At 32.5% G+C, this 24,862-nt stretch overlaps 1 pseudogene; it reads left to right on the plus strand.

The window, feature by feature from the left end:
* The first annotated feature begins 357 nt into the window (after positions 1-357).
* Positions 358-491, plus strand: LOC116477903 (U1 spliceosomal RNA; annotated as a pseudogene).
* Positions 492-24,862: the final 24,371 nt, after the last annotated feature.

Below are 24,862 nucleotides of genomic sequence, written 5' to 3' on the forward strand. Positions count from 1 at the left end.
TTTTAAAATTCTGTCAATTTCAAGGTGTTTAAAAGATGTGGAAAGTGGGAACTATCACATACTAATATGAGGGATGAAAGTTTACAAATTCTTTGGAAAGCAACTTATCATCATTGGGTAAATTTGCAAGACAGTCATTCCACTCATACTTCTCTGAAGGGTATATCCTTCAGAAATTCTAGAAATAACCACATGGACTCGTGTTCAACAATGTTTATTACAGCATTATTTTCAATAACAAATAATAAAACATATTATAAATGTATATAAAATATCCTTTCATTGGAAATAATTTTATATATTGATAGCATCATAAGCGGAATGCTCATATGCTGTTGAAATAAACTAGGGATTCTTATACTTACCTGGCAGAGAAGATACTATGATCACGAAGGTGGTTTTCCCAGGGCGACGCTTATCCATTGCACTCCGGATGTGCTGACCCCTGCGATTTCCCCAAATGTGGGAAATAAACTAGGGATTCTTTAAATAATCTTACCTCAAAATTAATAATCGCTATGCAATAATGTTGAGTTGCAGTATGTTGCTACTTTAAAGTAAAGTTTGGAAAGCATAAGCAGCTATTTCAAATAATTTTTACAGATATATAGAACATTTATAGATACATAGAACAAGGTACACAGAACAAGCATAGTTTCTAAATACATTAAATTCAGGTACAGCTTGCCTCTGGTGAAGGAAGCATACAAAAGACGCCAGAAGACTGCTGTCTGAGCATCTTTACTAATAAACAATTTTATTTATTTAATTGTAAGTATGGAAAATAATAGCATTTGATAGAGCTATGTAGTAAGTATAATTTTTGGAGTTTTCCATTATTTTCCTTTCATATATTTCCATGTTACAAAATATTTACGGTACAATTACTTTTACAATTTTTGTTTCATTTGATTTTTGCTGATAGATAATTGTGCATGTTTAAATATTCATTGGAATAAACCAGAAGAACTATTTAAGATATGTTAAGAAGTTACACTATTTTGGACATAATTTCTCTGAGGAAACATAGGGATTTCAGAGATGGTCCATAAAAATTATAGGGAATTTTCCTTAACTGTGGGGTCTAGATTCAGACAAGTTTCTAATATTTACAACTGAGATCTAAGGTTTATTTTAGATTGAGAGTAAATTTTAGAAACAGAAAATATCTTGTTTGAGAAATGTCCATTTCAAAAGTAAGCTTTTTGTTTGGTCTTATTTTTCTTACAAATTTAGTAGAGCTTCGGTTTCAGTTATCTTAAATGTGTCTAACTGATACATACATTTGGCCCATCACAGTTTCTTATAATTGTGTGACTATAGGAAAATAAAAAAGTGATAGGGTGTCTGAAAAATTTTTGTGATAAACATTTTAAGTGTTAGATCTTCAAAGGACTTGAAGTTTTTAAAAAGTTTTCTCTTAGAGATTTCTCTTTTCACATTCTAGACGCAATTGGTTTTTCTATAGCTACGTATCAAGACAAAGAGATTCTGCTGAACATGCGATATCCAATCTGTCATGGGAAGCTTTGCTGCCATTTCTGTGAAATCTCCTTTTTGGGTATGATCCATCCTAGAATAGAAAAAAACTTAAAACCATAATACAACCTGCAGTGAAGTGTCATTGCATGATTTCAGAATTACTTATAAGTCTCATTAGAAGTATCCCTGTTGCTATATAAATATAATAAATTTTCACAGAAGTAAAAAAGTATAAGTAATAAAATAAATTCATTATAGTGAATGTTGTAAAGGTAAGAAGATGGAAAATATGCTTTATGCCTTAAATATGAACAGATTTCAAAACTCTGGATGGAGATAATATTATTTATTTAAACATTGGCTGTCACTGAGATGAGCTGCAGATACATGGGCTAAAGGACCATATCCAACTTTAATAATACATAGATATTTATCTGTGCTGAAAACTTCAAAATAAAGTACTTAGAGCTTAACAATTTATGATATGTGACCATCTCTTCCCAAATGAAATAACTAACTGAAATAAAACATTAACAAAACCTTATATATTTCTCTTTTTAGATGTTTCAAGTAAAGCCATAAATTATCATGATTTTTAAAAATGTTTCAGAAACAAAACATCTAAATATTCATTACCAGAGGCTGAAACATTTCTCTCAGCTCTAAGTTTGGGTTTTGTTTCAATTTGTAAGCAGCGGTAGGTAGAAAAAATCTTTACAAAACAAAAAGCCTTTATATCCAGATTGTGAGAGGACTTAGGATATAAATCATAACAATGAAAGCAAGATTTGTATTAAATAATATGATGATAGAGAAGAAAAAACAAAAATGCAAGACAAATACCAGATACAGAATATATCTGGTGCTCTGATTTCCTTATACAAGAAACACTTCTTATATTATCCATTTATTAACAGAGAAATATATTAGTCATTGTTCAGAGGTATTACATTAAAAGGAATTTTAATGTAGCTTAAACCTACATCATTAAATTATTTATCCATAGTCAGTTTAGATAATTAGTAAAATACATCTAACTCTTTGGCTCCATCAGCTTTTTATGTTGCTATGAGAACACAAGAGTAGCGTCCAAAGAAGGCAGCATGAATATATCTACATTTTGACTCATGAACAGGGGATGAGTTTAGCACCTCAGACTCCCTCATAACACAGAACATTCAATCCTTCTAAAGGAGACACAGACTGCCTTGGGGTGGGATCAACAAAGATAACATGAGATCAAATTCATCACTGAGGTTGGAATCCCTCAAACAGATGCTGCATCCAGACCAGTACACACGAGATGTTTTAAATGCCTGGCTTAGGAGATGGGGAGAACAATCTTGAACAATCTGTGAGGGAGAAATTAGAATTATCTTGCAGAAAGTGGGACATGATTTAAATTTGAAGACTATAAGAAGGGTATTGTAATATGAGTGGTGAGCGAATTTTAGAATAGGCCATCAAGAATAGACATGTGTGAACAGCTCTGGCATATCATTAATGTGAACTCTCTGAACTTTTATTTGGGTTGTCAGAAAGAGAAGCAAGCAACCTAACTGAAGTGGAAGTAGTGCCAAGTATGAAAGATGGTATGGGAGGGTATAGTATTAAAGAAAGTTTCTCAGTTACGAGAGAAAGACAGTGGACATAAAGAGTAATAACAGAGAGGTTGATCTCATTTTCATTACATTATAGAATTATGTATAAAACCAGCCATTCACAAGGTTGATAAGAAACCAGACTCTATGGAAAGATACATTAATGCCTAGATTTTAGTAGAATTCTCAGTGAAAATACGAATATCTAATGCCTATTGTATATAACACTGATTTATTTTTAACTTTAAGTTCTAGGATACATGTGCAGAACGTGCAGGTTTGTTACACAGGTATACATGTGCCATGGTGGTTTGCTACACCTATCAACCCATCATCTAGGTTTTAAGCCCTGCATGCATTAGATATTTGTCCTAATGCTCTCCCTCCCCTTATCCCCCAACCCCCAACAGGCCCCATTGTGTGATGTTTCCATGTGTTCTCATTATATAACATTGATTTTTGCCTGCTATAAAAATCACTTTGATCTGGTTTTCAGGTTAGTAGGAGTACAATCCATACTAGGCTTGTTTTCTATAAAGAAAAGATAATTGCAATATTTTTATATAAACCTCTAATAATTTGAAAATTAAATTTTATTCCAAACATTAGCAATATACTCACTTTGCTGATTCATTTTAGTCAATTAAAATAAAGGATGTGATTGCATCCAGGAGTGTATGAAATGCAATTTATGAAATCCAATTGATGATTTTTCCCCTAATTTGTACCATATTTTTCGTGCTAATAACCTTTTATTTCATAAATATCTCAGTGTTTGAACTTGTTGAGACTCTTCTAAGATTTGAAACTTTGATAGACATTTTTGAATTGTCTTATTTAAATGGCTATTGATAGATTCAGAATAATCCTATTACTTTCTAAACTATGCTTTTTTTCCTACTTTATTGTCATAATTTTCTTTGACACATCTTGAAAAATGTTTTTAAAAAGTCAACACCACTGCTGAATTTCACATTCCCAAAGGCAAAATTAAATCATGTTTCAATTAGACTACAATTGATAATGGCTATGTAGTTTGTAGTTTTCAGGAGTTGGAATACATATTATATCATGAGCAGTGATGGCATAGTAAATAGAACCAGTATTTGATTTCATATGTAATATAAAAAAAACCAGAGAAACATTTAAGTATAGTGAAGACTTTTCTATGATATCCTCTAAAAGCAGTAATTTCCATGCATGTTTTCCTTCTCCTTGTCCTTAAATATCTCCAGACTTCTTCAGTACTAAGGCTGCTAATTAACTGTCAATATAACAAACACTCTTTCCTCTCCTTACAGTCAGATCACAGTGTGACAGATCAATCCTCAAATATAATGACCTAATCTTTGTTAAACAGCATTTGAAAATGGGCAGCCAAGAAAATCTTTATAGTACTGTGATGTTTTTATTTTTAATAAAATGTTTAATATCAGATAAAATACCATAATACTTGCAGCCAAGACTATTTAAACTAATATTAGAGTTGATATTTAATGTTATGGATATAAGAATAACTGAAACAATAATTTGAGTCAGTAATTTCACTTTCGAAAATCTGAATAAACTCTCCTGAAAATTTTGTAAGTCATCAAATATGTGCAGAATACATAGATTTTTAGAGTCTACTATTTCCAATCTTTACTGAAATAGTATTCTAATTTAATGCACGATTAACACCAATGTAATATCCCAATTCCAGCCACACTTATTTTAAACCTTTATTTATTTCTACATAAAGAATAAGTTTTGTTGTTGATTTATCATAACTTTAAAACTCAACATGCATACAGAAACACATGCAAATAGGTGTGGATGAAAATTAAAATGCGAAAGTAAACAATAAATGTGACAGAAATTTTTCCTCGTCTCTAATGAATGCTATTGCTAGACCCTGAGAAAATAATATTGAAGGAATACTAAATTTTGAGGATAAGTAATAAACTTGGTTAAGGATTGCATTTGAAGTCTAAAAACCCAAGTAAAAATGATCACTGGTTGTTTAGTTTCAGTTGATTAGGGATCAATATAGGATCTAGGCTGGAAATACAAACTTGGGGGTATGAAAGTACAAAATGGTATAAAACAAAAGGGCACAGGGAATTGCCTGCTGATATGTTGAGAAAAAGAAATAGATCAAAAACAGATTCTTGGGTGACATTAATCTAATTTTAGGAAGAGATTAAGAAAATGAAGCCGACAATAGGAACTAAGAAACACAGTTGCCTTTTCCCTTTCTATTTCTTTAGCTACACATAAAATCAACCATCAGATGTGGCTTTTTCTTTCTGGTATCCTTCATATACAGTTTCTTCTTTCAGGAACTACTCATATCTGTAACTTTATATACGTTATCTAACCACAGGTCTCTCCTTCCTTCAGGGTAGCTCCTTTTTATTCCTTCAATCCCAAACTGCACTTCATGTTTATTTCCTGCCTTCTCTTGAATAACATATACTGTCATTATATCCTACATAAATTATTTACAATTTCCATCATATAAAGCAGAATTTATGGTCATCAGCAAAGAGAGAAATTGGCAACAATTACAAAAAAGGAATACTTGCAAGTTTCATTGAAAGTGATACTGATGTTTCTAATGATCAGTGATGTTGAGCTTTTCTTCATGTTTGTTGGCCACATGAATGTCTTCTTTTGAGAAGTATCTGTTCATGTCTTTTGACTACTTTTATTGAGATTGTTTGTTTTTTTCTTGTAAATTTGTGTAAGTTCCTTGCACACTTTGCCAGATGGATAGATTGCAAAAATTTTCTTCCATTCTGTAGGTTTGTCTGTTCACCCTGATGATAGTTTCTTTTGCTGTGCAGACGCTTTTTAGTTTAATTAGATCACAATTGCCAATTTTTGCTTTTGTTGCAATTGCTTTTGGCATTTTCATTATGAAATCTTTGCCTGTGCCTATGTCTTAAATGGTGTTTCCTAAGTTTTCTTCTAGTGATTTTATAGTTTTCGGTTTTACATTTAAGCCTTTAATCCATATTGAGTTAATTTTTGTATAAGGTACAAGAAAGGAGCCCAGTTTCAATATTCTACATATGGCTAGCTAGTTCTCCAAGCACCATTTATTATCCATATTGCTTGTTTTCATAAGGTTTGTGAAAGATCAGGTGGCTGTAGGTATGCAGTCTTATTTCTGTGTTCTCTATTCTCTTCCATTGGTCTATGTGTATGTTTTGGTACCACTATCAGGCTGCTCTGGTTACTGTAGTCTTGCAGTATAGTTTGAAGTCTGGTAGCATGATGCTTCCAGCTTTGTTTTTTTTGTTTAGAATTGCCTTGGCTATTCAGGCTCTTTTTTGTTTCATATGAATTTTTAAATAATTTTTTCTAATTTGGTGAAGAATGTCAATGGTAGTTTAGTGGGAATAACATTGAATCTATAAGAGATACCATCTCACACTAGTCAGAATGACGATTATCAAAAAGTCAAAAAACAAGAAAGGCTGGCAAGTTAGCAGAGAAAAAGCAACACTTTTACACTGTTAGTGGGAGTGTAAATTAGTTCATTTATTATGGAAGATAGTGTGGTGGCAATTCCTCAAAGATCTAAAAGCAGAAATTCCAGTTGACCCAGCAATTCCATTACTGGGCATATACCCAAAGGAATATAAATTATGCTATTATAAAGATACATGCATGCATATGTTTATTGCAGCACTATTCACAATAGCAAAGACATGGAATCAATCCAACTGTCCATCAGTGATAGGCCAGATAAAGAAAATGTATAATACATGTACACTATGGAATACTATGCAACCATATAAATGAATTACAACATGGCCTTTTGCAGGGACATGGATGGAGTTGGAAGCCATTATCCTCAGCAAAATCACATAGGAACAGAAAACCAAACACAGACTGTTTTCACTCATAAGTGAGAACTGAACGATGAGGACACATGAACACACGGCAGAGAACAACACACCCTCGGGCTCATAGACGGGGGTAGGGGGAGGGAGAGCATCAGGAAGAATAGCTAATGGATGTTGGGCTGAATACCCAGGTAATGAATTGAGCTGTTGAGGGTTCCACCGTGGTACAGGTTTACTTAAGTAACAAACCTGCACATCCTGCACATATACCCAGAAACGCAAAATAAAATTTGAAGAGACAAAAAGTGATATTGAACGCACCTTGTTTCACCAAATGGAAATGGTTGACAATTTTTCATATAAGAAGAAAGCATACATTATTGGGAATTTAAATAAGCAAAAGAAATACAACAGAATAGATAGATTTCAGGTGTTAGATGAAAGTCAGTGAAGTCACTAGCTCAGAGACATGAAAACATGGCTCCTTAAAGTTGTATAATTACAGAGCAAAATGTTCAGATCAATATCTGATTTCACACGGAGTTAGTGCAGCATTTGTTAATGCCAGGATATACTGATGATTTTAGAATATATGGAAAATAGTGTTGATCAAATATTAGTTCAAATATTTTAGATATTAGACGCCCCCAAAATATTTTATGTAAATTAATTAGTGAAGCATATTGAAGAAATACATTTAATTTATCTGAGAAATATTTATTAAATTTATTGCTGTCACCAGTCACTAAAGATTAAAAATTTCAATTTATAATTCATCTCATCCTATAACTATCAGCCTAGACATAGAGATAAACACACAAATAATTATAATATCATCTTATGTTTGTTGTATGTGCAGAATGCTGAGATAACACACCAGAAAGTGTGAATAACTATTTTTTTAATTAAAAGAGTAAATTTGTGTTTAGAGTTTAAAACTAGAAGTGCCTAATCATAGACTATGTATTCTTTGTCAAGTATCTTGCCCATTTACTATTCCTTCCATTTTTTGTATTCATCATATTGGAACTTATTGCCTTATGTGTAAATCTTGCTTTTGTACACAGGGTGATTGGATTCTTTTTTTTTTTTTTTTTTAAGACGGAGTCTTGCTCTGTCACCCAGGCTGGCGTGCAGTGGCGCGATCTCGGCTCACTGCAAGCTCCGCCTCCCGGGTTCACGTCATTCTCCTGCCTCAGCCTCTCCGAGTAGCTGGGACTACAGGCGCCCGCCACCACGCCCGGCTAATTTTTTTGTATTTTTAGTAGAGACGGGGTTTCACTGTGGTCTCGATCGCCTGACCTCGTGATCCGCCCGCCTCGGCCTCCCAAAGTGCTGGGATTACAAGCGTGAGCCACCTCGCCTGGCCTGGATTCTTAATAGCAAGACTGTATTGAGTATTTTGTTTTGCTTTGTTTTGTTCTTTTTTAAATTATCTATCAACACTTAGCAGAGACTTGAGTATTACAGAAACTCAGTAAATTCATACTACATTTATCAGACTATTTTGTCAGTATCTCAAAAAGGCAGTATTACAAAAATTTTGCCCTTCCATGAAACTGGGACCCTCTATGTAATGAGAATTGAACCTCAGAAAGGGCGTGTTCAAAGATCGTAGAAATGAGAAATAAAAGTGATATCATAAGCCCCCGCAGCTGACCAAATGGACCCCATCTTGTTCAAGGAAACCCCAGAGAAACTTTGAAAACTGAGTTCCTGGCCATGACAGAAAGGAAGGCTGGACATGCTTCATTATTCCTCTTCTTGTACTAACTGCCTTTAGCCTTTCTTCCCTAAGAGATAAACAGAAACCAGCCCTTTGGAAAGATTCACTCCACCCGTGATATCAACCAGTGAGTTGATGCTGCTCCTTCCTTTTGCAGTTTTTACAAAACCACCAACCAGCATTCCCGCCTTATAAGAGACCACCAATGACAGAGTTGTTCTGGCCAGTCTATGGAGTATGTACCGAGAGTTCTTATGTCCTCTGCTTCTTTTTATGTCAGAGGTCCGAAAATACCACCTTTGAATCATGCAAGTGCCACCTTTTTTTTTTTTTTTTTTAACTTGGGCCCCATGGAGAGACATGAAGTTTAATTATGCATGTGCACATTTCTCCTTTTGTAAACATTCATTAACCCCACTACAGTTTATTGAATATGTATATCTGGCTACCCTCTTCAGCCTAAATTCCTGTCTTATACTTCCTACTCTTGAAGTGTGTGATTCTGGCTTCTAATTGGAGCCTATGCTTCCCAACCAGTCATAACGGCCATTTTGCAGGCTGCAACCCTTCATAATAAATAAAGTTCTCCTTTCCAAATTTATGAACCCCCTCATTCTTCAGCTGATGGAAATTTAAAAAATAAAAGCACAGCGCAACTGGCAGTAAAATGTTAATCTGAGAAAATCCCTAGAATAATTTGGATTATTTTCTCAATTTCCTTCAGCCAAATATTTCTTCCCCTTTTCCTTTCTCTCACATATGAGGAAAAAAAATCAAAGGGGCCAATTCTTCCAAAATGTTAATATTTTATCACATCATATTTTAAAATTTTGTTGTTATGTAAATACACTTACCTATTTCATTGGGTTTTATGGGTCTATGTTAATTTCTATGAAACTTACTTTATATTAAAATCACATGGAGAGCTTTAAGTAATAATGATGCACAAATATCCTGATTAAATTAATATTTGTTAGCATGGACCTCAAAAATTTTTAAAGCTCTTCAGATAATTCTAATATGCATTCAGAGTTGAAAAACATTGGCCAAAAAGTGAAACATAATTCTTTTTTGAATTGTATTAATTAAAAAATAATGATTTTATATATTTACAGAGTAAAATGTGATGTTACATGTAAACATCATGAATTGATTAAATAAAATAATTAACATATTTCTCACTTTACATACTTACCTTTTCCTTATGGCAAGGACATGTAAAGATCTGCTCTTCTAGTAATTTTGAAATGTTTGATATATTATAATTGATTATAGTTATCATGCTATTTAATAGCTCACTAGAACTTGATCCTCTTCCCAGCGTTTACTTCCATACTGGTCTAGATATGTATATGAACGTAAATATATTAAAAATGTATGGGAAGGTAAGTTTTGCTGGTATTTCATGGTGATAGTTGGAGAGAGAATTCAGGTATGTCAAAATCCTGTCTTTAAAAATTCATCCTATTTCTCAAAATGCTACGAAAAAATACAATGTACAGGAAAAAAACAGCAAATGTTTATCTTTTATTATTACTCTAAGCTTTAGAAAACTAAGCCAAATTAAGTACGAAAAAGTAAATGAGAGAAGAAAAACGATATTTCTAATTAAAACAGAGAAAAATATAAATGACACTGAAATCAGATTCTTTAAAAAGATAAAGAAGTTGGTAGGTATTTAGCAAGATGGAAGACACAACTTGTCAATATTAGGAAAGAATGAAAAAATATAACTAGGATGTACAGACAATAAAAGCATAATTGAGCAACTGTTCTCATAAATTCAACAAAATAAAATTAATCAATTTCCCCATAAATCATGAACACAGAAAAGATGACACAAATAACATATACAGTCCAATATATCTTTAAAATTTTAATTAAGTTAAAAATTTTTAAAAAGAAACATCTGACCAATGATGGTTTCAATCATACACTCTATCTAATCTTTATAGAAGAACTAATATCAATTTTGAAACAATCTCTTCCAGAAAGCAGAAAACTGGAGCAGTTAATTTAGCCCGCATTATTCTAATTCCAAAACCACTCAAAGACAGTACAAAAATGGAATGAAACAAAAGAAAACAATGACACAAAAATAGAATAAAATAAATCTACAGACCAATAACCAAAATACATATAGGTGTAAAAATTCTTAACAAAATATAAGCAAATCAAATCAAGCAACACATAAAAGCATAAGATTTCATAATCAAGTTAGGTTTATCTGAAGAATGTAAAGCTGGTTGACACTGGAAAACCTATCAATATAATAATCATATTTACAATTTAAAAAACAAAAGGACAATATCATGTCAATTGACAGAGAGTTTGATGAAATTCAATACTCATTTACGATAAACACATTCATTAATCTAGGAATAAAAACAGACATCTATAAAAACCCATAATGATTATATACTTAATGATAAATGATGTTCCTGTGGAGTCCAAGTCAATGCAAAGATGTCCATGTGACATTCCCATTTAATACTTTACTAGAAGTGTAGGCCAGTGCCACAAGGCAAGAAAATACAAATCATACAAATCGTAAATGAAAAGTTAAATTCTTTTTGGAAAAGATGTAAATGTCTACATAGAATATCCCAAGGAATCTACAAAAAAATAGGTTTAACAAGTTTGCAGGATAAAAGATTGGCTCATACACACGAATTGTATTTCTATATACTAACAATTAAAAACTTAACATATTTTTAAAACTTACCTTGGACAGTCTCTTATCAAAAAATCTGCAGGCATTGCATGAATAAAATTGCAAAATGTGATGAAGTAAATGAAAGGAGACCTGAATAATGGAGAGACATAACTTACTTATGAATTGAAAAACTCAAGCTAGTACTGATGTTAATTTTCCCCACCACAATTTATAGAACCAGCAAGGATTTTGTAAGTTTTTACAAGCAAACTCTAAAACTTATATATAAATCTAAGAAAATATGCAGGATAGTTCTTGGACTGACTCATTTATCTTCACTTTCTTGTTTATAGCTTCCATAATAGCTATGGAATATACTGAAATGTAACATCCTGAGATAAGTGGGGAGCCAGTTGGAAGAGCTTGGGCTCTATTCCAGTTGCTCTAGAAAGCGATGTTCTTCAATGCTTTTAGCCCAGTGTGTCACAATTTGGTGGGGTATAAAACCCAGGGCTGGCTGCTATGTGAGGTCCCTCAGCTGCAGTGCAAACAGGGCACATGGATTCAAGACTCCATCTGTCCTGGACAACTTTCCTGAGCCTTGGAGGATGGCTCACAATGAATCCTTGGCTTCTGTTTTCCCTTGTTGCCTATATGCAAGTAATAAGCCTATTTCACGTAACTTGCTGTGTTCATGGGTATTCTGTCTTACCAGAATCAGACAAGTTGGTAACTGGGGCACAGTGAACCTCCTTCCTGGGTAGAATAGAATAAAAAAGCTAAACATAGCTATCTAAAGACTTACTCTACCAGAATATAGACAGTGTACAATTAATATAGGAGATTACATATAATACACACACACACATACACACACACACATACATATATATATATTTATATATGGAAAGAAAGAAAATATACCCACATAAATGTGGCCAAATATTTTAGCAAAAATGCAAAAGTATTCTAATGAAGAAAGAATAAACTTCTCAATAGATGATGTTTAAAAAACTGACTTACGCATTTAAACATAAAGTTTGATCTAATCTTCACAACACACATTAAACTGACTCAAAATGAATCATCAATATAGTCTTTAAAGTAAAACTATAAATTTTTGGAATAAAATATAGAAAAAAGTCCTCCTGTTCTTGTCCAAAGAGATACCAAAATGTATGAAGAAAAATGATGAATGGATTAAGTACCTTTATATGATAAACTTTGATCTGCTAAAGACCATGTTATGAAAATAAAAAGTCAAGATACAAAAAAGATACAAGAAAAAGAAGATTTTTTTTTTTTTGCAAAGAATATATCTGACAAAGGACTTTTAATCAGACTATATTAAGAACCCTCAAAAACCAAGAGCAAGAAAAAAATTTTAAAGATTAAAAGAGTCACATCAGTGAAAATGGCACAGGAAAGGCTTACAAAAATTCTTTCCTCTATAACAGTAAAAAGCTGGCAAAAATTGTCAGAATAAACCTTTTCAGAACTCTGGAAAGTAACAAAAACTTGCAACAATTTGAAGTGTATTTATGCAAAAGAATATGTATATTCTCTGATAGTAAAGCCATAATAACAGATATTAAAAATCTTACAATCTCTAGGAAATAAAAATGTAGGCTTTCAAAATAACGTTTCTAACGAGTTATGAAAATAATACACAATTGTTAAAGTAATACGGGTGGATAATTTATGTAGCAAAACTCATAAGAAGTATTTAGAATTATACTCAATAATTAATTACTGAAAAGGAATAGAAATAAGCATGCAAACTGTATAATAACTAAGCAAAAATAGTAAAACTGGGATTACAGGAGTGAGCCACCGCACCCGTCCACCACATTTTCTTTTAGCATCCATTGATAGGTTGATTCTACATCTTGGCTATCGTGAATAATGCTGCAATAAAAATAGGAATGTGGATATCTTTTCGATATGTGAATTACCTTATTAAAAATACACATATATACACATACATATGTGTGTGTATATGTTTATATATATAATACATATATATATATACACACACATACACACACACACTCAGCAGTAGGATTGCTAGGTCATATGGTAGTTCTAGTTTTAGATTTCTTTTTTTTTAAACTCCCATACTGTTTTGGTAGTGGCTGTACTAATTTACATTCTCACTAACAGTGTTTGAATGTCTTTCTCATTCTTGCCAGTAATATTTGTTGACATAAAAAAGGCACATAAGCCAATTAAACTAAATACAGAACCCAGAAATAAATCCAAGCATTTCCAGTCAACTTATTTTTTATAAAGGCACGAAGAACATACTTTGGGGAAAGAGCAGTCTTTTCAATAAATGGCTCTAGGAAAACTGGATATCCATATGCAAAAGAGTGAAACTAGACCTGTATCTCTCACCATATATAAAAATAACATCAAAATAGATTAAGGACATAAATGTAAGACATGAAACTATAAAACTTCTGGAAGTAATTACTGGGGAAACACTCTAGGATATTGATTTGGGCAAACTTTTATTGAGTAAGATCTCAAAAGCACAGCCAAGCAAAGCAAAAATGGACCAATGGAATCATATCAAACTAAACAGCTTCTGCACAGAAAATAAAAAGAATAAACAAAATGAAGAGACAACCTACAGAATGACAGAAAGTATTTGCAAACTATTCAACTTACAAGGAATTAATTCCTAGAAGATACAAGAAACTTAACCAATGTAATAGAAAAAAATAAATAATCTGATTTAAAACAGTAAACCTGAAAATATTTCTCAAAAAAAGATATACAAATGTCCAACAGGCATATAAAAAAAGTTACACATCATTAATCATAAGCAAAATGCACAAGAAAACCACAATTAGATATCATCTCACCCCAGTTTAAATAAACGACAGAAGAATTGAAATATTAAAATAATACTTCTCCCTTCTCTCCACATAAAGTTGAATAGTAAATTTAAGAAATTCATGGCCTGGCGTGGTGGCTTACGCCTGTAATCTCAGCACTTTGGGAGGCTGAGGCGGGTGGATCATGAGGTCAGGAGATTGAGACCATCCTGGCTAACACGGTGAAACCCCGTCTGTACTAAAAATACAAAAAATTAGCTGGGCATGATGGCGGATGCCTGTAGTCCCAGCTACTTGGGAGGCTGAGGCAGGAGAATGTGTGAACCCGGGAGTTACAGTGAGCTGAGATTGCGCCACTGCACTCCAGCCTGGGTGACAGAGCGAGACACCCTCTCAAAAAAATAAAAAAAAAGAAAAAAGAAGTTCACAATAATATAAATTTTCAAGGTGATTAGTAAAAGTTACGGAGGTAATTTTAAATTTAAAAACATATTATTCACTATTATAATGTTAATAATTTGAATAATGTTTATGAAACTACCTACATGTTTATAAGTGTAAAATTAAAATAAGAATAATACGTAAGTAGTCATCCTAATATAAATACAACTGAGCATGTATTTATGCTCAACTGTTCAAGAATAATCTCAAACATGTTAGTCCATTTGTTTCCATTGGTGAATTGTTGCTATGTATTTAAAGATGAGCCACAAGTCACAGAAAGAGGTTTAATACGGAGTTATTAAAACCTTAATATCAAAACTTGATATTTTTGTTTACAAAAAAAGATTCTTACCAAAGGTCTATTTTTGAAGCTAATAATAAAGCCTCCAATCTCGAAGCATTTAGTATGCAAAATACACTATGTTAAGATCATTATTCTCATTAACTTTAGTCTTCATAATGAGCCTCTGAAACCAGTACTTTCTCTATCCTCATTTTATAGATGAGGGATCTGAAATTTAGAAAAGTGAAGTAAGTTGCCTTAAAGAAGTGTGAAGTAAGATGCTAGCTGTAATGCAACTGAGCAGGGGAACTGAGTTATGAACCCAGAAAAATAACCAGAAAAATACGGTTTCAGAATTTATGCTTTTACTACTTTGCATGCTTAATTTATGTGTTAACTTGGCTATGCCAAGGTACCTAGATATTTAGTCAAATATTATTCTAGATGTTTCTGTGAAGGTAATTTTAACTAAAGTTAATGTTTACATCAGTATATTTGAGTGAAGCACATTATTCTTCATAATATGGTGGGCTCATCCAATCAGTTGAAGGGAGGTCTTATTAGAAAAAGACTGCCCTCCCTGGAAGGAGAGCGAATTCGGCCAGCGGACTGCCTGTGGAATTAAATTTCAACTATTCTCTAGGTGTCTTGCCTACTGGTTTAGGGTGCAGACTTTAAACTTGCCAACTTTCCACAATCAGGTGAGCTAACTCCTTAAACTTTCTCTTTCTGTTGTTTTATAAAAAACAATATAACCTCTCTCTATATAGATAATATATAATAATATAAAAATATATGGCATTACATGGAATATTTTATAATTAAAATACATACAATGTATAATATATTGGTTATATATTATAAATATGTATATATAATTATTCATACTATATAATAATTATATAGTATAAATAATTGTATATCGTTGTACATAAAATATGTCATAGATATATATTAATAATAATATATAATTATATATACAATATAGAATAGTTATATATTATTAATAATTATATATGATTATGCATACAATATATAATTATGTATTATAAATAATTGTATACAATTATACACACGATATATAATAGTTACTATGTATTATATATAATAATAGAAAATACATGTATATATAGCCATATATATAGATACACGTCCCATTGGTTGTTGGTTGTTTCTCTGGAGAACTCTAATACAACATGACAATATGCATTCCCTAGTAATAAAATACTTGCAAGTGTAAATCAGTTAAATAAATGTAAAAATAATACAATTGACTATATTAAAGTGGGCATAAACTTTGAAATTAAATAGTTTTAATGTTAAGAACTAATGGAGTCAAATTTTATAGAAGTGCCTGCATTATGCCAGGCACTCTACTAAACACAATAAAAGACTTTATAAATTATTATAAATGACAAATATGTAAATAATTTTAAGTACCATAAAAACGAAAAATTTATAATATGTAAAATTATAAATATTTTATATATCTATGGATGATATAATTTTAAAAACACTTCACTATCTAAACATATGGCTAAACACATTTCAATTTTTGAAAGATTCTCAAATATCAATAAAAACCTTTTTAGGAAGTTTGAGACAAGACAATAATAATAACAGCAATTATTTATTGATTAATAGCTCCTTACCAGATATTCTTCAAAGCATTTTAGGAATAGTTTTATTAATAGTTAAATTCTCACATAAACCTCTAAGGCTAGTACATTTTATAAAGATGTATAAACCCAATTTAAACTAAACTTGGTCTGTCTAGGAAACTCATGATGACAGTCAGTTTTTTGCCTAGAAATATAATGATTCTTCTTTAACTTAAGAGAAGTTAGATTATATTATATGATCACAATTATAACTAGCATTGTATAGAAAGGAGAAATTCTAAGCAGTTTCTTACACAAATCAACAAAAATATTCACCAGTTTTTCTTTTATTCATTTAATTCATCCAATAGTTCATAATCACTTATACTATATCAGCACTTTACTGTACAGTAGACATTGAGGAATGAATAAGACCTAGTGTAGTCTGTATTATCAAGGTGTATTCTGTATTAAAAACAATTATCTTTCATACCCCAGCAAATATTCCAATGGCTATATCACCAAGCGTTTGGAGTATTTTAACCAGATAAGTACCATCAAAAAAGTTATCTATGCAATGGCTGCTTGGATGAATTTGGAAGTATGTCTAAGAGTTGATCAAAGGAAGCATTAGGTGTCATATATAATGATCAGAGAAAATTGCACACATGAAAAGAAAGATATAAAATGTCGTGACACTTCTGGAAATTTACAAAAAAAATTAAAAGGACCATGAAAAGGCAATAGAAATGTGCTTCTAGGTCAGCACCTGAATAATAGTTCTAGATACAAAATTCATTTTCCAGTCCTTAATGGACTTGAGGACTAAGTTAAAATTTAAACTTTTTCCTTAAAGATATGAAACCCACTTGATATAGTTTTACTGTGTCCCCACCCAAACCTCATCTTGAATTGTAGTTCACATCATCCCCACGTGTGGGTGTGGTAGGAGGGACCCGGTAGGAGGTAATTGAATCATGAAGGTGGTTTCAAGACCTCTAACAATGTCTGTTACTAAAAATTAAAAGGCGTAATTCTATTTACATTTTCCAGATATAAGTCACTTCTTAGACCTAGAATTCATTGATTTAATGAGAGACTGGATCCTCTTAAGGAGGACCGCATAACACCACAGCAAGTATTTACTATGTTGCTCAATAAGTTTTCTCCAATGTGAGGCAGGAGAAGTGGGTCTGGAGACAGGAAACCTACGGCTGATTCATGTTGACTTCCTAAAACTGAAACAAAATGAAAACCTCACCTTTCCATGCTAAAGTACCAAAAGAATCAGAAGCCACTCCATTTGCAACCCTCCCCCTTTCTGCATCACAAGTGAAAAATTGAAAGTACCTCTAATTGGTCTCCTCCTGCGACCATTCAGACTGAGCATGGGTGTAGTCTTTATTTGCATAGGGGTGTAACTTTGTGATTTCACTTCAGCCTCTGATTGGTCACCTCCCATGACCAATTAGACTGGTTGCCGGCCATTTATTTATTTTCATAGGGTGTAACCAAATAACCAGTGGAAAACCTCTACAGGGTATTTAAACAGCAGAAAATTCTGTAACCAACAGTCTTGAGCCACTTACTCAAGTTCACTCCCACTCTGTGGCATGTACTTTTATTTCAATAAATCTGTGCTTTTGTTGCTTCATTATTTCATAGCTTTGTATGTGTTATATGTTGTGTCTGCCAAATTGGCTTATAAGTAAAAGAGCACTCATAAAATAAGTAAATAAGTCCAAGCATTTTTCAAGTTCATGTGACTTAAGTAAACCTTTATTAAACAAGCTGGCTTTAAAATTATTGGTAAAATAAAAATAGAAATGTCTTCAGAATTGTCAACATACATTTTTGTCTGGGTTTTATATTTGTCTTTTCTAGATATTTCGAGGTGTTTAATATCTCAGTTTTCTGAGTTAATCTAGATAAACTTAAAAATGAAAGAATTGACTAGTAATCCTTTTTCAACATATATGTATAATCCACAACATTATGCTCCCTAAATGTGCATAATTTTTATTAAAAATTAAAACTGAGACAAGAAAATATACTACTGTGTCAGATATTAAGCCAAGATCTTAAGAAAGCACTGAACAGCTCAAATTTCACTGACTAGCATTTTAGATAGTCACTTTAAGTCATAGCAGGATATTTTACATAAAATTATTTTATCTTCTCTTAAGAATTAACCAACACCTGAGCATTTTATCCTTACTCTGACTCAATGTGATTTTAATGGACTCAGGTCATAGTTGGAAAATTCCATCAAAATTAAGATGAATCATTTAGTTTTGTCATTCCTTGTGGATACTTACTCAAGAAGGATATCAAAAGAGGTTACACAGAATATTTCAAACCTAAAATTCTAAGAAAAACTATAAATATATAGCATATTTTATAAATTCTTAAAATTTATTATATTCTCTATTTTAATACATCATAATCAACAACTAAATGCTATGTCCATGTTTTAACCAAATGTTTAATTGCTCTTAATGTTAAGAGAATTTTTTTGGACTACCTGGCTTTATCTACTCCTTAACGTATGAAATTTTTGCAATTAAGACCTGTGCCTGAAATTTTTTGGCCTCTTGAGAGCTCAAGGCAGAAGTTGGGAAGGGTTATTATGCATGTCTACTGTGTAGCTAAGCTAGGGTGTCTAACAGGTTACACTAGGTGAAAACCATCAGTAAACAAACTGATCCTAGCAGTCTCCAGGGGAGTTTTAGACTTTAAAGCGCAGGTTGTAAATCCCTGAGCCCTTATCTTGGCTGAGAGTCAAAGCCAAAATCCAGGATTACCAGAGATAAGGATAGAATTTTCCCAGATTAGTTGGAATTCAATTCTATCGTACACAAATAGCAATATGCCCCCTTTCTTTAGGACTTCCATGCAGAACTATTTTAACAGATGTCAACTGAATCTCAAGTCAGTATTAATCCAATATTAAGCATCCAAGAGAGACCCTGAGAGTCTTAGCCCTGCCTTAAGTCTTATATTAGGAATAAACTGAAGTAATATCAGCAGATCACAGAAACTTGAATCCTGTGAACACTTATTCTGTTTTGCATTTTCATCAGTTTACTGCCACACCCCACCTCCCCATATACAACTTTTACGTGTAACAAAAATTTCAGAATTTTAAAATTCTCATTAGTTTAGCTATTTTTATTAAATTTAGCCAATGTTGATCATTCCGTGGCAAAAAAATTAGAATGTTTGCTTTCTTCGAAATGTCTCTGAAATTACGTACATTCATTGAGATATTATTTATTTTCTTTTGCAGTAGGTAAAGCAAAAAGGAAGCAGGTGAGAAAATTAACCACAAATAATTTTAAGGAGTTAGTAAGTAAGTAGAATGAGGTACTTAGATGAAATAGCAGTGTGTGTGAGGTAACAGCACACATGGGAAGTTGAAATGCAAGAATGTACACTTGGCCCTTGAACACACACAGGTTAGAAGCTCTGATTACCAACCTCAGTTGAATGTTTGTGTATAAATTTAATTTTTTTAATTTTTAATTTTTGTAGGTGTATATACTTATGGAGTTAATGAGATATTTTGATATAGGCACACAATGTGTAATAATCACATCAGTGTAAATGGAGTATCCATCACCTAAAGCATTCAGTTCCTTGTGTTACAAGCATTTCAATTAAACTCCCTCAATTGTTCTAAAATGGAAAACAAATTTTTGCTGACTGTAGTCACCCTGTTGTGTTATCAAGTACTGCATCTAACTCATTGTATCTAACTATATTTATGTACCTACCCATCAATTACTCCTATTTCTGCCCCACCCCCCACCCACTACCCTTCCCAGCCTGTGGTAACCATTATTCTATTTTCTATCCCCATGAGTTCCATTATTTAATTTTTAGTTTTGGCAAATGAGTGAGAACATGCAAAGTCTGTCGTTCTGTGCCTGGCTTATTTATTTAACATACTGTCTTCCATTTTACCCATGTTGTTACAAATGAGAGAATTTCTTTCTTTTTATACCTAAATAGTACTCCTCTGTGTATATGTAGCACATTTTCTTTATTCATTCATCAGTTGATGAACATTGATTGATTTCAAATTTTGACTACTGTAAATAGTGTTGCAATCTTCATGGGAGTACAAATACATCTTCAATATACTGAATTCCTTTCTTTGGGGTATATATACCTAGCAGCGGGATTGCTGGATCATATGGCAATTCTATTTTTTTTATTTTTGAGGGACCTCCATTATGTTCTCCATAGTGGCTGTACTAATTTACATTCCCACCAACAGAGTATGAGGATTCCTCTTTCTTCACATTCATGCTAGTGTTTGTTATTGCCTATCTTTTGGATAAAGGCTATTTTTACTGGAGTAAAAAACAACTAATTGTCATTTGAATTTTCATTTTTCTGATGATCAATGATGTTGTGCAACTTTTCATATACCTGTTTCTCATTTGTATGTCTTCTTTTGAGAAATATCTATTCATGTCTTTTGCCCACTTTTGAACTGGATTATTAGATTTTTCACAATAGAATTTTTTGTGCTCCTTATATATTATCGTTATTAATTCTTCATCAGATGGACAGTTAACAAATATTTTCTCCCATTCTGTGGGTCATCTCTTCACTTTGTTAATTAATTCCTTTGCTGTGCAGAAGCTTTTTAACTCGATGTGATCCCATTTGTTCATTTTTGCTTAGATTGCCTGTGCTTTTGGGGTATTACTCAAGAAATCTTTGCTCAGTCCAATGTCCTGAAGAGATTTCCCAATGTTTTCTTGTAGTAGTTTCATAGTTTGGGGGCTTAGATTTAAGTCTTTGATTCATTTTTATTAGATTTTTTTGTATATGTTGAGAGATAGGGGTTTCATTCTTCTGCATATGGATATTCAGTATTGCCAGCACTATATAATGAAGAGACTATCATTTCCCCAGTGTATGTTACAGGAACTATTGTCAAAAATGAGGTTACTTTAGATGTATGGATTTATATCTGTTATATCTGGGATTCTAATTCTGTTCTATTGGTCTATGTGTCTGTTTTTATACCAGTACTATGCTGTTTTAGTGACTATAGCTCTGTAGTTTAATATTAAGTCAGGTAATGTGATTCTTCCCATTGTTTTATTTTTGCTCAGGATGGCTTTAGATGTTCTGGGTCTTTTGTAGTTCCACATAAATTTAAAATTATCTTTTTTCTGCGAAGAATGCCATTGGCATTTTGATAGTGATTGTACTGAATCTGTAGATAGCTTTGGGAATATGAACATTTTAACAATGTTGATTCTTTCATTCCAGGGACATGGAATATCTCTTTATTTTTGTGTATATTCTCTTCAATTTATTGCATAAATGTTTTGCAGTTTTTATTGTAAAGATACTTTACTTCTTTGTTTAAGTTTACTCCTAGGAATTTTGTTTGTAGCTATTGTAAATTGAGTTAGTGTCTTGATTTTTTTTATGTTTGCTGTTGACATATACAGTTACAATTTATTTTCATACGTTGCTATCGTATCCTGTAAATTTATTGAATAATTCTTATCAGTTCTAATAGCTTTTAATGGAGCTCTAAGAATACTTATTTTATATATCTGAGTGTTCCAGTGTTGGGTGCAAACATATTAACAATTGTTACTTATCTTGCTAAATTGATTCCCTTGTCATTATATAATAGCCTTCTTTGTCTCTTCTTATAGTTTGAATCTTGAAATCTATTTTGTCTGATCTAAATATAGCTACTCCTTATTTTTTTTGTTTTCATTTGCATGGAATGTCTTCTTCCATCCCTTTATTTTCAGTCTATTTGTGTTTCTTGTATGTGACAGATCATTATCATTGTGTCTTTAAAAAAAAATCCATTCAGCCACTCTATGTTTTTGATTAGAGAGTTGAGTTCATTTACATGGAATGTTATTATTGATAAGTAAGGATTTACTCCTGCCATTCTATTTGTTTTCTGGTATTCTCTTTCTTCATTTCTGCCTGACTTCCTTTTAGTGAAAGTGAATTTATCTGGTGGTATGTTTTAATTTCTTGTTTTAGATTTTTTGTGTATCTATTATAAGGTTTCTTTTTTGAGGTTATTGTGAGGCTTATAAATAACATCCTATAACCCATTATTTTAGACTGATGGCAACTTTAATGCAAAAACAAGTAGATAAATGCACAAGAAAGAGATAACTAAAAAAATTATGCACCTCATCACTATTTCCTCCCACTCGTCAACTTTTTGTTGTTTCCATTTATATCTTATTGTACTGTTTTAAAAAGTTGTTCTAGTTGTTATTTTTTGATGGATTCATATTTTATTCTTCTCCCTCAATATATGAGTAGTTTACACACCTCAATTACAGTGTTATATGATTCTCTATTTGTCTTTGTACTTACTGTTACAAGTGAGTTTTGTACCTTCAGATGACTTTTATTGTCTGTTAAGAGACTTGCTTTTAGATTGAATAAATCTCTTTACATTTCTTATAGAATGGGTCTGGTTGTAACAAAATTTCTTAGCTTTTGTTTGGGAAAGTCTTTATTTTTTCTTCCTGTTTGCAAGATATTTTTTTCTGAATATAATATTCTAGAGTAAAAGTGTTTTTTTTTTTTTTGCTTTTACTTTTACTTTTTTTTTAACTGCAAAACTTTAAATGTATCATGTCACTCTCTTCACCTGTAAGGTTTCCACTGAAAAGTTTGCTGCCAGACATACTGAAGCTCCTTTATATGTTATTTGTTTAGTTTTTGTTGCTGCTTTTAGAATCCTTTCTTTAATCTTGAACTTTTGGAGTTTGATTATTAAATGCCTCGAGGTAGTCTTATTTGAGTTAAATATGTTTGGTGTTTAATAGCCTTCTTGCACTTTAATATCGATATCTTTCTCTAGGTTAGGAAGTCTCTATTATTATCCTTTGAAAAAACATTTCTACCCATATCTCTTTTTCTGCCTCCTCTCTAAGGCCAATAATGCTTAGATTTGCCCCCTTTGATGCTATTTTCTAGATTCTGTAGAAATGCTTTATTTTTTTTTCTTTTGACTCCTCTGACTATGTATTTTCAAATAGCCTCTCTTCAAGCTCATAATCCTTTCTTCTGCTTGATCAATTCTGCTACTGAGAGACACTGATGTATTCTTCAGTTTGTCAACAGAATTTTTCAGCACCAAAAGCTTTATTTGATTTTTTAAATTATTTCAATCCCTTTGCTAAATTTATATCATAGTATGCTGATTGCTTTCTCACCATTATCTTGGATTATGTTGACCTTTCTTAGAACATCTATTTTGAGCTCTCTATTTGAAAGGTCACATATGTCCATCACTCCTGAATTGGTCACTGGTGTTTTATTTGGTTTGTTCAGTAAGGTACTGTTTTTCTGGATGATAGTGATTCTTGTGGATGTTTATTGACATCTGGACATTAAAGAGTAAGGTATTTAGTGTCGTCTTTTAAATCAGGGCTTGTTTGTACTCATTCTTCTTGAGATGTCTTTCCAAGTATTCAAAGGGGGTTGAATGTTGTGATGTGTCTTAGGTTACTGCAGCCAGATGTGCATTGGAGGAGAATCCAAGCCTGGTAATAATATGTATCTTTCAGAGTTGTAGAGGTACTGCCTTTGTGTTCTTGGATTAGATCCAAGAAAATTCCCTGGATTACTAGGCAGAGTCTGTTGTTCTCTTTCCTTTCCTTCTTCCATAGAAATAAAATCTCTTTATCTCTGTGCTGCTCTGCCTAAAATTTGGGGAAGGTTGATGCAAGCATTCCTATGGTCAACACCACTGGGACTGTGCTGGGTCACATCTGAAGCCAGCACTATTCTGGGTCTCACCCAAGCTACCATTGATATTTATTTAGGGTCCAGGAGCTCTTTCATCAGCAGGTAATGAATTCTGCCAAAACTCAGTCTTTCTTTTCAGAGCATCACATTCCATGTGGTCCGCGGTGAGTCTAGAAATGTTGACTGAGAGAGGGCCTGGAATCAGGAACTTTAGTAATCTGCTTGGTGCTTTATTTTGCTATGACTGAGCTCATACCCAAGTTGTAAGACAGTTATTTTAACTCTTCCCTCTTATTTCCTCAAGCAGGAGTATCTCCCCTGTAGCTGACACAGCTAGGAATGCACTAGGTAACACCTGAAGCCAGATTGGTACTAGGTCTTGTCCAAGGCCCATAGTAACTACTGCCTGACTACCACTAAAGTTTATTAGAGGCTCAAGGGCCCTTTAAGGGAACTGTGGTAAATTCTGCCAGGACTGGCTTCTTTCTTCAGGACAGTAGGTTCCCTTTTGGCCCAAGGTGGGTCTAGAAAATGTTGTCTGGGAACTATGGCCTGAAATAGGAGCTGTAGGACTCTGTATGGTGCTTTCTTTTACTGTAGCTGAGCTGGTATCCAGGTTGCAAGAC

Source organism: Hylobates moloch, unplaced genomic scaffold, assembly GCF_009828535.3.
Source record: "Hylobates moloch isolate HMO894 unplaced genomic scaffold, HMol_V3 SCAFFOLD_2, whole genome shotgun sequence".
NCBI lineage: Eukaryota > Metazoa > Chordata > Mammalia > Primates > Hylobatidae > Hylobates > Hylobates moloch.